This window comes from Phoenix dactylifera, unplaced genomic scaffold (assembly GCF_009389715.1).
Source record: "Phoenix dactylifera cultivar Barhee BC4 unplaced genomic scaffold, palm_55x_up_171113_PBpolish2nd_filt_p 000213F, whole genome shotgun sequence".
Classification (NCBI taxonomy): Eukaryota; Viridiplantae; Streptophyta; class Magnoliopsida; order Arecales; family Arecaceae; genus Phoenix; species Phoenix dactylifera.
The window spans coordinates 144,843-158,869 of NW_024067724.1; the positions used below are offsets into that span (position 1 = coordinate 144,843).

Below are 14,027 nucleotides of genomic sequence, written 5' to 3' on the forward strand. Positions count from 1 at the left end.
TTAAGTGGGACCTTTGCGAACGCATCGTGACCCCTCCACTTACCTGGGAGCTTACCTGGTCAACTCGGTTCATTAGACCGGATTGGAGGCTTAGGTGCTCTCTTCAAACCAGTTAGGAGCTGTCTAGCAATTTAAGAAAAACATTAGAAATTGAGGTGTAATATTTTGTTGCATGTTTGATTGTGAATAGATTTTTGTTTTTGGGTGTCGTTTTAGGGTATCTTTAGTTGGTACTTATATTTATTTATAAAAAAAAAGGAAAATATTTTGCATGCTAAAGTGGAATAGGGATGACACCGGTCGATTAAGTCGTACAACTTTAGATCATCCCTTAGGACACATCCTTAAAATTCCTTCGCAGTATCTCACACCTTGTGAGATGGCAAATTTTCCTGATGATGTAGGAAGTCACTATGGTGATGAAGGTAGACCCCCAGTTATGACACTTCGACAATACTTACATCCCACTAGGACTAGTCAACCTTCATGCATGATTATTCCTGAAAATGTAGGACACTTTGAAATCAAACCAGGAGTAATTCAATTGCTGCCCAAGTATCATGGGATGGAATCCGAGAATCCTTATCTTCATCTTAAGGATTTTGAGGAAATTAGCATCACATTTAGAGTGCCAAATGTATCGGAAGACGTCCTTAAATTGACCTTGTTTCCTTTTTCCTTAAAGGATAAAGCCAAAACATGGCTGAACTCCTTGAGACCTAGATCGCTAGGAACATGGCATGATATGCAAAGAGAATTCCTGAAAAAATTCTTTCCCGCACAAAGGACTAACTTTTTGAAAAGGCACATTAGTAATTTCTAACAAAAAGACCATGAAACATTTTATGAATGCTAGGAGAGATTTAAAGATTTGCTTCTCTCTTGTCCTCATCATGGGTTTGAAACATGGAGAACCATTAGTTTCTTTTACGAAGGGCTGTCTCCACAGTTAAAACAATTTATAGAGACTATGTGCAATGGTCTATTTTTGGAAAAGCAACCCGATGAGGCATGGGACTATTTAGATTCTCTCGCAGAGACTGCACAATTATGGGATACAGGGGATAGAGTGAATAAACCTTTACCTAAGCCTACTAGCGTTGGACACGGGGGCCTTTACAATCTTAGTACTCAGGATGATATTCAGGCTAAAATGGCAGCCCTTACTAGGAAGGTAGAGGAAATTGAACTTAGAAGGATTGAACCCGTCAAGACCGTAGAACATAACAGCGAGTGTTGTAGGATTTGCGAGATGCCTGGCCATCTCACCACTGATTGCCCCACAATACCCGCATTCAAGAAAGTCTTGCACGATCAGGCCAATGTTATGAATACCTATCAAAAATCTTTCAATAATCCTTTTTCGGGTACTTACAACCCTGGATGGAAGAACCATCCAAATTTCAGGTGGAGGAATGACCAACCTCAACAAGTATATAACCCAACTCCTCCACCTCCGCAACCTCATTATGCACACGCACCCCCTCAAAAACCCAGTCTCGAAGAAACTTTGCAATCTTTCATGCAAGGTCAAGCTAAAATCAATGATGAATTAAGAAATCAACTGACAACGTTGACCACTGCTTTAAAGTGCTCAAGAGAAAGGTAAGCTACCAGCTCAACCACAACCTAATCCTCAAGTCTATGGCGGTAGCAATGCATCATCTTCAACTTCGCATAAAGAACAAGCGAAGAGTATAATAACTTTGCGAAGTGGAAAAGTTATTGACCGACCAGTCCCAGAACAAACTCAAGTCATACCTGATTCTGACCCTCCCGAGACAAAAGAAAAGGATAACGAAGAAACTGAAGCACCAACATCTACTGAAAAAATTGAATGTCCTTTTTCTGCACCATTTCCACAAAGATTAAAGCCCTTGCAAAAGCTTGAACCAAACTCTGAAATTCTTGAGCTTTTTAAGCAAGTAAAAATCAATGTACCTCTTCTTGATGCAATCAAACAAGTGCCTTTCTATGCAAAATTTTTGAAAGATTTGTGCACTGTCAAGCGTCGATTAAATGTCAAGAAGAAGGCATTTTTGGCTGAAAATGTGAGTGCAATTTTACAGCATAACATTCTTCCTAAATATAAAGATCCAGGTTGCCCAACTATCTCGTGCATCATTGGCAATTTTAGGATTGAGCGAGCATTACTAGATTTAGGAGCGAGTGTGAATTTGTTGCCATATACGGTATATGAGCAACTCGGTTTAGGTGAGTTGAAGCCAACAACTGTCACCTTACAATTAGCTAACAGGTCAGTGAAGGTTCCTAGAGGGATTATCGAAGATGTGTTGGTCCAAGTGGACAAATTCTATTTTCCTGTTGACTTTATCGTACTAGACACACATCCGGCTTCCAATTCACCAACTCAGATTCCGGTCATCTTAGGACGTCCATTCCTTGCAACTTCTAATGCATTGATCAATTGTAGGAATGGTGTCATGAAGCTTTCTTTTGGCAATATGACCTTGGAACTGAACGTCTTTAGTATAGGTAAACAACCCAGTGATCATGAAGAAAGTAAAGAAGTTGAATGGGTTGAAACCATTGCGGAAGAATATTTGTTAAAAAAAACATTTACTGAATCGGCCGACAATGGTTTAATAGATTGGTGTTCTGAAGGTACTGCTAATGATGTGGTCCCACCTGGTTTAGATAATTCGGATGTTATGATGGTCAATGGGTGGAGACCGAGAATAGAGGAATTTGAACAGTTGCCACCTCGAGAAACAAAGATAGTACCATCCCATGAACAAACACCTAAGCTCGAGTTGAAACCTTTACCGAAGGAACTCAAGTATGCCTTTCTTGGATCCGAGGACACTTTTCCTATAATCATCTCATCTGACCTTGATAATGCCCAAGAAAGAAAATTACTCGGTGTTCTAAAGAATCATAAGGGAGCTTTAGGGTGGTCTATTGCCGACTTGAAGGGGATTAGCCCTTCAATTTGCACGCACCGGATATATTTGGAGGACAATGCCAAAACCACAAGGTAAATGCAATGCAGGTTGAATCCTACGATGAGAGATGTGGTTAAGGCAGAAGTCCTCAAGTTGCTTGACGTGGGTATTATTTACCCAATTTCCGACAGCAAGTGGGTAAGTCCTACTTGTGGAGTGATTGATTAAAACCCCGTTTAATTTTGATGAGCTCAAAGCATTTGAGTATATCTTGTGATTACTAATGAATTCAATGGAGTGTTTCAGTGAAAATCCTGCTCAAGTGTTTCTAGACTTGGTTCATAGTATTTTGGATAAGTTAAGAAGTCTGCTGAACCAATGTCTGAGACTCGAGTCGACTCCCGAGTTTCACGAGTCGACTCCAAGCGTACCAAGGTCACTGGCACGAGCTCGAGTCGACTCCTGGTCAGTAAGAGTCGACTCCGACTGAAAACAGACAGAAAAGTCAGAGAGCAGTTTTCGGGTCTGAGATTTGAGTCGACTCCAGTGGAACGCGAGTCGACTCCGATGGTTGGCAGGTCGACTCCAAAGAAAGTAAGAGTCGACTCTCAGAAGAACACAAAGAAAAAGTCAGAGAGCGTTTTATGGACTCTGAGATTCGAGCCGACTCCCGAAGTACACGAGTCGACTCCGAGACTGAGCGACCATCAACAGACAGAAGATCAAGTTACTGCCTCTGAGATTCGAGTCGACTCCCAGACAGCTCGAGTCGACTCCAAGACAAGCTTCACGTCAAAAGGCAGAAGACCAACTTTCGGAAACTGAGAGCCGAGTCGACTCCAAGGAAGTTCGAGTCGACTCCAAGACTGGATGAGCCGAAAGACAGAGAATCGGGAGTTCGGGCTCTGAGATTCGAGTCGACTCCCAAGATAGTCGAGTCGACTCGTGTGGACAAAATTCAAATTTGGGTCCACGGACTTCAGAGGATGAGCCAACTCCAAGATTGCCAGGTCAGCGCCAGAAGTTGGCGAGTCGACTCCAGAACAAGACGAGTCGATTCCCAGTCAAGACGGCAACTTTAATTCAAACTTGGAACAGTTGCCGAGTCGACTCCGGAAAAGCTCGAGTCGACTCCTGCTACAGCAGAGTCGACTCCTGATCGCGCGAGTCGACTCCAACCCACCAACGGTCACATTGTCAGGCTGCGCAGAGTGTGCAGAACGGCCAGAAAAAGCAGAGTAACGGCTAGTTTTCGTGGGGGTTGGCTTAAATAGCCACAGAAGACTGTAGCAAAGCAGAGACTACAGATTCCACACCAAGCATTCAAGTCTTCAAGCTCTCTAAGTGCTCTTCAACAAGAAAAAGGGGAGATCTGCATTTACTGCTCAACCAACATCTTTCCAGCATTAAAAGCTTCCTCCTCCTGCTTTCAAGTCGACCACTCTTTCAAGAGGAGACCGGAGTTCCAGAAGCCACACCTCTTCACCAGCTTAAAAGCGTTTGAGGGCTTCTAACTCCTTTACGATTATATTGTTTTAAATCTGCTTTTTGAGAAACTATTTTCTGTTTTTCTTCTATCTCGTGTATTTACTTGATTCAATCGGGGGATTGAATCAAGGGGATTAAGGTTGGTTGGTAAGCCGGTGTAAAACCAACAAGTGTAAGGGTTTGATTGTGAGCCCGGAAAAACAATCGGGGACGGTTCTAGTCGGTGAGCCTGGGAAAACCGACCGAGTTCGTTGTGAGCTCGTAAAACAACAAGTTCGGTTGTGAGCTTGCAAAACAACCGGCTGTAATCCAAGGGGGTTATAGTGAAATTCCCAAGTGAGACTTGGGGAGTGGACGTAGGAGCAAGGGTTAGCTCCGAACCACTATAAAACTTTGTGTTTGTAGTGCATTGTCTCTCATCTTCTTCCCCACACATTACTCACAGCACTTAGCTTTAATTAAATAACTGGCTATAGTATTTAGTTAATCATTCACAAAGTTTTAATTAGCTAAGTTAATTTAAAAACCCAATTCACCCCCCCTCTTGGGTTGTCTATCTGGGCAACACTACTCAAGTCGTTCCTAAGAAGTCGGGTCTGACGGTAGTCAAAAATGAGCAGGGTGAGTTAGTTCCGACTCGCGTTCCGACGAGTTGGCGCATGTGTGTTGACTACCGAAAATTGAATTTGGTCACTAGGAAAGATCACTTTTCCCTACCCTTCCTAGACCAAGTTTTGGAAAGAGTTGCAGGACACAAATTCTATTGTTTTCTCGATGGCTATTCCGGGTACTACCAAATCGAAATTTCACCTGAGGATCAAGAGAAGACTACCTTCACTTGTCCTTTTGGCACATTCGCTTTCCGTCGGATGCCATTCGGGTTGTGTAATGCACCTGCAACATTCCAAAGGTGTATGCTCAGCATTTTTGAAGAAATGAACGAGAAATTTTTAGAAGTGTTTATGGATGATTTCTCTATTTTTGGCGATTCTTTTGATGATTGCCTGTCACATTTACAAGCAGTCTTAGCTCGATGCATGGAAAAGAATCTGATACTGAATTGAAAGAAATGCCACTTCATGGTGCCAAAGGGAATTGTCCTAGGACATATTGTTTCATCGAAGGGCATGGAAGTTGATAGAGCTAAGATTGACTTAATCGCCAAGCTACCTGCACCCAAGACGGTTAGAGATGTTAGATCATTTTTGGGTCACGCAGGATTTTATAGAAGGTTCATCAAGGACTTTAGTGTCATAGCTCGACCATTATGTAACCTCCTATCCCTTGATACACCATTCAATTGGACTGAAATCTGTCAAGAGGCATTTGAAAAGTTAAAGTCTATGCTTAGCACTGCACCCATCGTGCGACAACCTGATTGGTCATTACCTTTTGAGATCATGTGCGATGCTAGTGACTATGCGATAGGAGCTGTCCTGAGACAACGCAAGGATAATAAGCCATATGTTATTTACTATGCAAGCAAAACTTTAAACGATGCTCAAGTGAATTACACTACCACCGAGAAGGAATTGCTTGTAGTAGTATTTGCATTAGACAAATTTTGCTCTTATATCCTTGGTGCTCCTATTGTTATCTTTACAGATCATGCAGCGCTAAAATATTTATTGGATAAGAAAGAGGCCAAACCACGCTTAATACGATGGATACTTCTACTCCAAAAATTTGACATCACAATCAAAGATAAAAAGGGAGTGGAAAATGTAGTTGCTGACCATTTATCACGGCTAGTTGTTTATGATTTGGTGCCACAGTTGCCCCATCAAGGACTCGTTCCCTGAAGAGCAATTGTTTGCACTTTCTACTATGCCATGGTATGCTGATATTGTAAACTTTCTTGTCACGAACCGGATGCCGGAGCATTGGGGATCGAATGATAAGAATAATTTCTTGCGTGAAGTAAGGAGTTATTATTATGATGCCCCCTATTTGTTCAAGTATTGCAATGATCAAATCTTTAGAAGATGCATACCGGATCATGAGATACAAAGTGTACTCTCTTTTTGTCATGCCAGTGCTTGCGGAGGACACTTTGCATCTAAGAAAACGGCAGCTAAGGTGTTGCAATGTGGTTTTTATTGGCCTACACTATTTAAAGATGCCCACGAGTTATGTAGGACATGTGACCCATGTCAACGAGTTGGAAGTCTAACTCGTAGGCAAATGATGCCTCTTCAGCCCATTACTGCTATTGAAATTTTTGACATGTGGGGCATCGATTTTATGGGCCCATTCCCACCATCTTTTGGATATGAGTACATTTTAGTTGGTGTTGAGTATGTATCCAAATGGGTAGAAGCTGTGCCTTGTCGAACAAATGACCACAAACCAGTTTTAAAATTTCTTAAAAAAAACATATTTTCTAGGTTTGGGATGCCCAAGGTTATAATTAGTGATGGAGGAAAACATTTCTGTAATAAACCTTTTGAGATCCTGTTACGAAAGTACGGTATCACTCATAGAATTGCAACTCCTTATCACCCGCAGACTAGTGGCCAAGTAGAGTTAGCCAATCGGGAGATTAAACGAATTTTAGAGAAAACGGTGAATCCATCATGCAAAGACTGGTCTTTAAAACTTTCTGACGCATTGTGGGCTTACCGTACTGCTTATAAAACTATTCTTGGTATGTCCCCGTATCGGCTAGTCTATGGCAAAGCATGTCATCTACCTGTTGAAATAGAGCATAAATCGTATTGGGCCATTAGAAAATTAAACTTTGAGCTATCAGATGCTGGTTTAGCTAGAAAAATACAACTAAGTGAGTTGAATGAAATTTGTCGGGATGCGTATGACAATGCTAGACTTTGTAAAGAACGAATGAAAATTAGGCATGATAAATCAATTCTAAGAAAATCTTTTGAACCTGCACAAAAAGTTCTTTGTTATGACTCTCGCTTACATCTGTTTCCTGGAAAGTTACGATCAAGATGGACAGGTCCTTTCATTGTAAAAACTGTTTTTCCACACGGGGCAATTGAAATTGAGAATCCACAGGATGACAAAATTTTTAAGGTAAATGGACACAGATTAAAACCTTTTCTTGAAAATTTTGCAGATGAAGAGGACTCCTTTTCCTTGGAGGAGCCTTCTTATGACTGAGCATGACGGCCAAGGTATGTGTATATTAGTTAGAATTCAATTTTTTTTTTCTAGTTTTCTTCTTATTTTGTAGGTCTTCTTTTCTAAAAATCAACAGCTCAAGGTATTCTTCTGCTCTCTATTATTTTCTCTATTGTCTCTCATATATAGTTTTCTTGCATTTTTTTACATTGAGGACAATGCAATGTTTAAGTTGGGGGGAGGGAAATATTTTAATCAAAAAAAAAAAATTTATTTTTGCATTTGATTTATTCTATTACTTTTTTTTTGAGCAAATGCACATGTATTTTCGTATTGAGTTTGTGCAACTATTAAGGCAAGGAACACATGCATACTATGATTGATCAGAGACCTATTATTAGATCCCCACATGTGTACTTAATGATAATAGGAAAGCCTCAGAAGTTCACATTTGTTAACTGCATTTTTGTTAGCCTTATCCGTAAAAGAAGTACGAGTATCCTTGTTCGTACCATAAGGTTCATGATTTGGTTTTCACATAAAGATAGAGGTTGAATATCCCAGTTAGATTACTTAGGTGCCTTATAATCCGACCTTGGTTGACCTATAGTCACGATGCAGTCACATATATAATAAAAAAATATATATATGGTACAATCTATCTTCTCTTTTCTTGCATAATTATAAAAAAAAAAATCCTTATGATGACAAGTCTGGCCTCGTGGCGTAGTCTGGTTCGAGTAATTAAGTCCGAGGGGTGTTTCACCTAATGTCTTGAGCCAACTGGATCGGGGGTCATTGGCTGAAAGCTCGCTACATAGACCTTACTAGAGCCTAATGGGGTTGGATAGCTGTAGTCGTCATGGGTATTGAAAAAATAATAATAATAATAATAAATAATAATAATAAAAAATGAAATAACAATAAGCATGAATGAGTTGGTCAGGCTGAACCTAGTGACATGTGGTAATGACTGGTTGGACTCTATTGTGTTGGACCTCTGTGTACCCGGGTTGTTTAGTTGGGATTGATAGCTCTTTCTTTACATGCCAACCATTCTTGACAAATTTAGACAACATGTGATATTCTGAAAATTTGATGGATCAGGTTCTAACAAATTATAGAAAATACTTGTGAACTTGAGTAGTGCACCTAAAACTCAGGCGGTACCCTGTTGTGGTGGAGGTATTAGTACTCTGAGAAAGTCATGCGATTTGATGCACACTCAACTTTTTTTTTTCCTTGCTTTGACAGTTGCCATGCTTGAAAATATATATCAATTAATTACATGTGTATTAGCTTAGGATTTATTTCATATTTTTATTAGAATCTCATGTCATTCATGATGTTTATGGGTAACATCCCTGAAAACCCTCACGAGACAACACTCGTCCACTAGGGTAACCTAGGGGTTTAACGGCTTGTTGCACGTGCTAAGTGCAATCGTGATTCCTACGAAAGTGAGTACATATCTTAGTTTTATATCTTTAGCTTCAATAAAAAGTTATAGGTTAAACCACACCTTTTGCACTCTCATTTTATTATCTGCTCGTTAATTGCTAGAGACTAGCAATAAGCTAGTTGGGGGGTGTGATGAGAGCACAAAAGTGCGATCCATACATCACTTAAATTAGTATTATTGCTAACAAATAATGATAAAAGTGCTGCATTAATATTATATTTTGTCGGGTGCAGGTGATCGTAAATCAAAGTTAAAATGTGCATCGGGTTCAAAAATATGCATCACTGCAGGTGACCAACCAACCATATGGGTCAACCCCAGTTGCATACTAGAAGGAGGTTAAGTTCAACCTTTCAAGTTCACCGTAGCCAATTCCAAATAGCCCGTGCAACCGTCTACGACTTCATCCCAGCATCCACGCTCCTCCCTTCCGATCCATCTGCCTCTTCAGCGTTGGATTCCCCAACGATTTCATCTCTTGGAACCCGCGATCAGTTCTTTCTCCCGTGCGTCCACGAAGCCTCCCAATATCCCGAATCTCAGCTTCCGTCCGTTAGCTCCTTCTCGTGATGCATTCCGAAGCTTCCACGCTCCAACACTCTTCAAGATCAAGCTTCATTCGTCCAGGCCTCACGAGTCCAAGCTTCATCTTCAGCTCGGTAACCATCCAGCGTATCATCCGAGTCCCAGACCATCGCGTCCGCGTGCAAAATCCAGCCGTCCGTGATGATTTTGTGCATCAGATCCCCCAGCATCCCGTGGAGCGTCTTCCCAGCATCCGATTCTTCCGGATCTACAGCTTCATCCAGATTTCATCCGCGTCTCAGTCCCCAGCAAAGATCCAGATGCCATCCACGCGTCCCAGTTCCAACGATCAAGCCCAGCCGTTCAGCATCCCATGAAGCATCTCATCCGCATCCATCCACGTTCAAGCTTCCGCGCCTGCATCCCAGAGCTTCCCAGCCATCCACGGTTCAGCTTCCACGCATCCTAACCGATCCTTAGCATCTACGATCACAGCACATCCCAGCAGCCTCCCGGATTCGCAATCATCCGAGTCCCAGTCAGGTTTCCGCGTCCGATTCTCCCGCATCCACAGCCTCATCCAGCCGACATGTCTCCACCGCGTGCGATCAGGGGAGGTCGAAGGCGAGGGGGTTATCTCTCTCTCGGTTGGGAAGGAAGGAAATCATCCTTCATTCGGAAAAATAGAGCCTCAGCCATTTTGGAAAGAAAAAAAAGAGAGGAAGAAACAGGACATCCCCTGTTCTTCCGAAAAGAAATAAAAAAAAAAAGAGAGGCTAATATTTTAATGGAGGGCTGATATCTTGTGAAGGGTGATGGAGGAACCTTTGATGTCTTATTTTCTTTCAAGTAAATTCTGAACATTGATCTCTTTGCTTTACATCTATTAAAATGTTTTTGATTCTTGCATGCTTATTTATGAGATAGATCTTTTATGGTTTATATTTCTTGACTCATGGATTGTTTCGATGTTTGATTTGTCGTAGACGTAATCGGCACGATAAATACTTAGATCTTGAATTCATGTTTTCAAATTATATACTCCATGATTAGAACTATTCTATCTGATTGATCCTTAATCAAGAATCACGGAATTTAATTGTTGAAAATAATATCATCAAGGGGGATTCCAGATCCCTACACCATCTTAATCTATCCAACTTCGATTCTCTGTTTACTGATTTATTTTCTATTTGCAAAACATTATTTTAAGCCGTAAATTCATTGAATTAATTAATCTAAAATTATATTAAATAATCTCATATATATTTCGTTTCCTGAGGATTCGACCTCGGACTTTCGAGAATTTACTACTTGTGCGATTCTCCTATACTTGGGAGATTAGTTTTGCGAAAGCATTTCTGTGACGTATCAAGTAGGAGGTGAATTTGGTCTCCATTTTTGTTTCCGTCTCCATTTTGCCGGACTTGGCTAGACTGGCTAGTCAATGGACCAGGCTGGATCTTACAATATTGTTTCATTTTGTTTCTTATTCAATTCACCCAAAAAAATATTAGTTGACACGGGTTATAGAGATGGGAGTATTAAGTTGGGTCATATTGCATCGTGAAGAATATATGCTAAGTTAAAGATCTAATTCTATGATGTGAAGAAATCTTTATAGATTTTGAGCTAGACATAAAATATAATTATCCCATGAAAATGTTTGAGTTATAATTGATACCATAAATCACATGCATGGATATTATTGTGATTTGCGAATTCCTTCCATTGCTATGTTTATGGTGTCAAGACAAGATGTACACTTATCAACTACTGTATGGTGTTTGCAATCATGCTCCCAATTATTGAATCCAAAATGCACAAATTTTGTACAAAGTATAGCAACCAACATGGTGATAGAATCCCACAGACACTCGTTACAGTTGCACAAATATTGAATCAAATTTGCAATAGTTTATAATAGATTATTGTCACTACTATGGTTATTCTAGCAAACACTACTTGAAGTAGCATTGACTGGATCTCAAAGCGAGGTCCCTAATGGTAATTGCATAATTACTTCTATTATAAAGGTATAACTATCAAACATAATGCGCCAAAGTTCTACATAGATTACAATAACTAGCATACGGATTTTTATTACTGCTATTGTTACGCTTGCATAGTGATATAAATTGCACAAGTTTTGGCATAAATGTAGCAACATGCATGGTGATAGAATTGCATAATTATTTTACTTGGAATTATGCAAATACTTGCTCAAATTTTATAGAAATAATGATAACCCACATGGTGAATACACAGGTCTCCTATTAGATTGCACAATTATTGAATCTAATTTGCACTAATTTTGCCTAGATTATATTTATCAACAAGTAATGAGTCATCATGATTATTTATGTTCCAGTTGCCTAAGTGTGAAACTAATTTGCACGAGTCTTGTCCTAGATGTGCAACCTTATGGTGAAAGTTAAACAATTACTTATGTTTAACACTAAATCTAGTTTGCACATATTTTGTGCGGATTATAGTAACTAGTATCTATCATGCTTAGTAAAAAATATGTGTAATGAGTTCATATAAATTACTATGTATCAAACTTATACATCAATGTAACATCTAATAATGCTTGATAATAATTTTGTATGGTATGTTTATATGAACTGTGTAAATTTGTAGCCATATTGCATGCACAAACATTGCAATACCCTAGCAAACATGACAAAATTATTAGATTAGATTAGGGTAGTATTCAAGTAGGCATGAGAATAGGAAGAGAAGAAAACTATCTAGAGTAAGAGAGATGTAAAGAGAGAAGCATCAAAGGGTTTGTCTAGAGAGGGAGGCATTCAACCAATATTATAGGGGTCCTTACAAATAGATATTTCAAGCCTTTGATAGAGCCTCAGTAGAGGGAAGAAAGAGTTTGGATCCTCTCCAACTTAGGAATTGAAGTTGATGGTCTAGTTTGGCAAGCATGACTATCTGTGTATCGTCGAACAGCCTGCCTCATGCCATCCCATGATACACAGACATGATTGCAAATCCGACCATCCAAATTTGAGAGGATCCAGACTTGAAATATATGAGAAGAGAGAACAGGGGCAAAGAAAGCGACAATGAAAGAAGAGGAAGGAAAAGATGTGGTTTAAAGCAAGAGTCATGAGGGGAGCTTGCTTTATTAATTTTAGAGTTTTTTGTATGAATACCCTTCTAAAAATTTAAATTTATATGAATATCCTCTTAAAATTTATAGTTATTTTTGTACCCTCATGAAATACTGTTTTTACACAAATGCTCGTAGTATAAAGGTTCTTCTAACACCGTTAATAAAAACCATATTTATTTTAATTAAAAATAAAATAAAATTTTGAAATTAGTCTTTTGTCCTCCATCGCGATCGTTTTATAAATGTTTCTTTTTGCATATCTATTCATTAAGAATATTTTAATTATTTTAATTTAAAACCATTAATTTTTTATCGACGTTAGATGGCGTACGTACATATGTGAAAATAAGGATAAAAAAGGGCAAAATAGCAAAACAAGTGTTTTACGAGGATATACATATAAATATCAATTTTAAGAGGATATTCTTGCAAAATTTGATCTTTAGGAGGGTATTCATGCAAAAAATCCTTAATTTTACTATTTTGAATCATATGTCAAGCCTATTAAATATGGTTCTCTTTTAGCCAATTGCAAGTGCAGGATATATAGGCCAATATGGAAGGTTCACATCATGAGCATGGCAAGGGTTTAGGGGAAATCTTATGAAGATAAGACAACAGGTATTGAATTTGTAAATTAAATAAAACAATGCTAGATTTGCCAACTAACAAAATTATATTTTTCTTGCAAAATTCTGATATCTAAATAAATTAATTTTGGAGAATAATTTTTTCAAAATAGGAAAAATTAGGTCAATTTTTATCTTGATAAAGAATTTGGTAATAATAATTTAACATTGTATATCATACTAATATTATTGTATAAAATGATATTATAAAAAAGGATTTATTTAAAATTGTATATCATACTAAATATTGAAATTTGTATTAATAACCTTCTAAAATTGATATTTATATGTATATCCTTAAAAATACTTGTTTTGCATGTATATCCTTTATTTTTCTTTTTTCTTGCATATGTGCCCACACTATCTAACGCCGTCAAAAAATTAGCAGTTTAAAATTAAAAATAACTGAAATATTCTTAATAGGTAGATATGCAAAAAAATATTTATAAAAATATATATGCAAATAATACTTTGTGAAGATATTCATGCAATTTCACATATTTAGGAGGGTTTACATACAAAAAAAATTAATTTAATTTTTTCTATTTCAACATATTTTAACACTCAGATTTGTCTAGTGCCCGCTCTTCAATGTTTTCCATAAAAAAGTTACTTAAGAAAAAGATTGATTCGATATAGATAACAAAAAGAGTTACAAAAGTTCTTTCATAAATTATGGAATTCTACTTTATTCTTCTTCATTTATAACGACCACTATATCTTATTTGATCGAAACATAGCTTATTATATTTATTGTTATAGATGCATATATGAGGGCATATATTAGAAATAGAAAAAGA

At 38.4% G+C, this 14,027-nt stretch overlaps 1 pseudogene; it reads right to left on the bottom strand.

The window, feature by feature from the left end:
* Positions 1–802: 802 nt before the first annotated feature.
* On the bottom strand, positions 803–900 carry LOC120105165 (annotated as a pseudogene).
* Between the last annotated feature and the right edge of the window lie 13,127 nt (positions 901–14,027).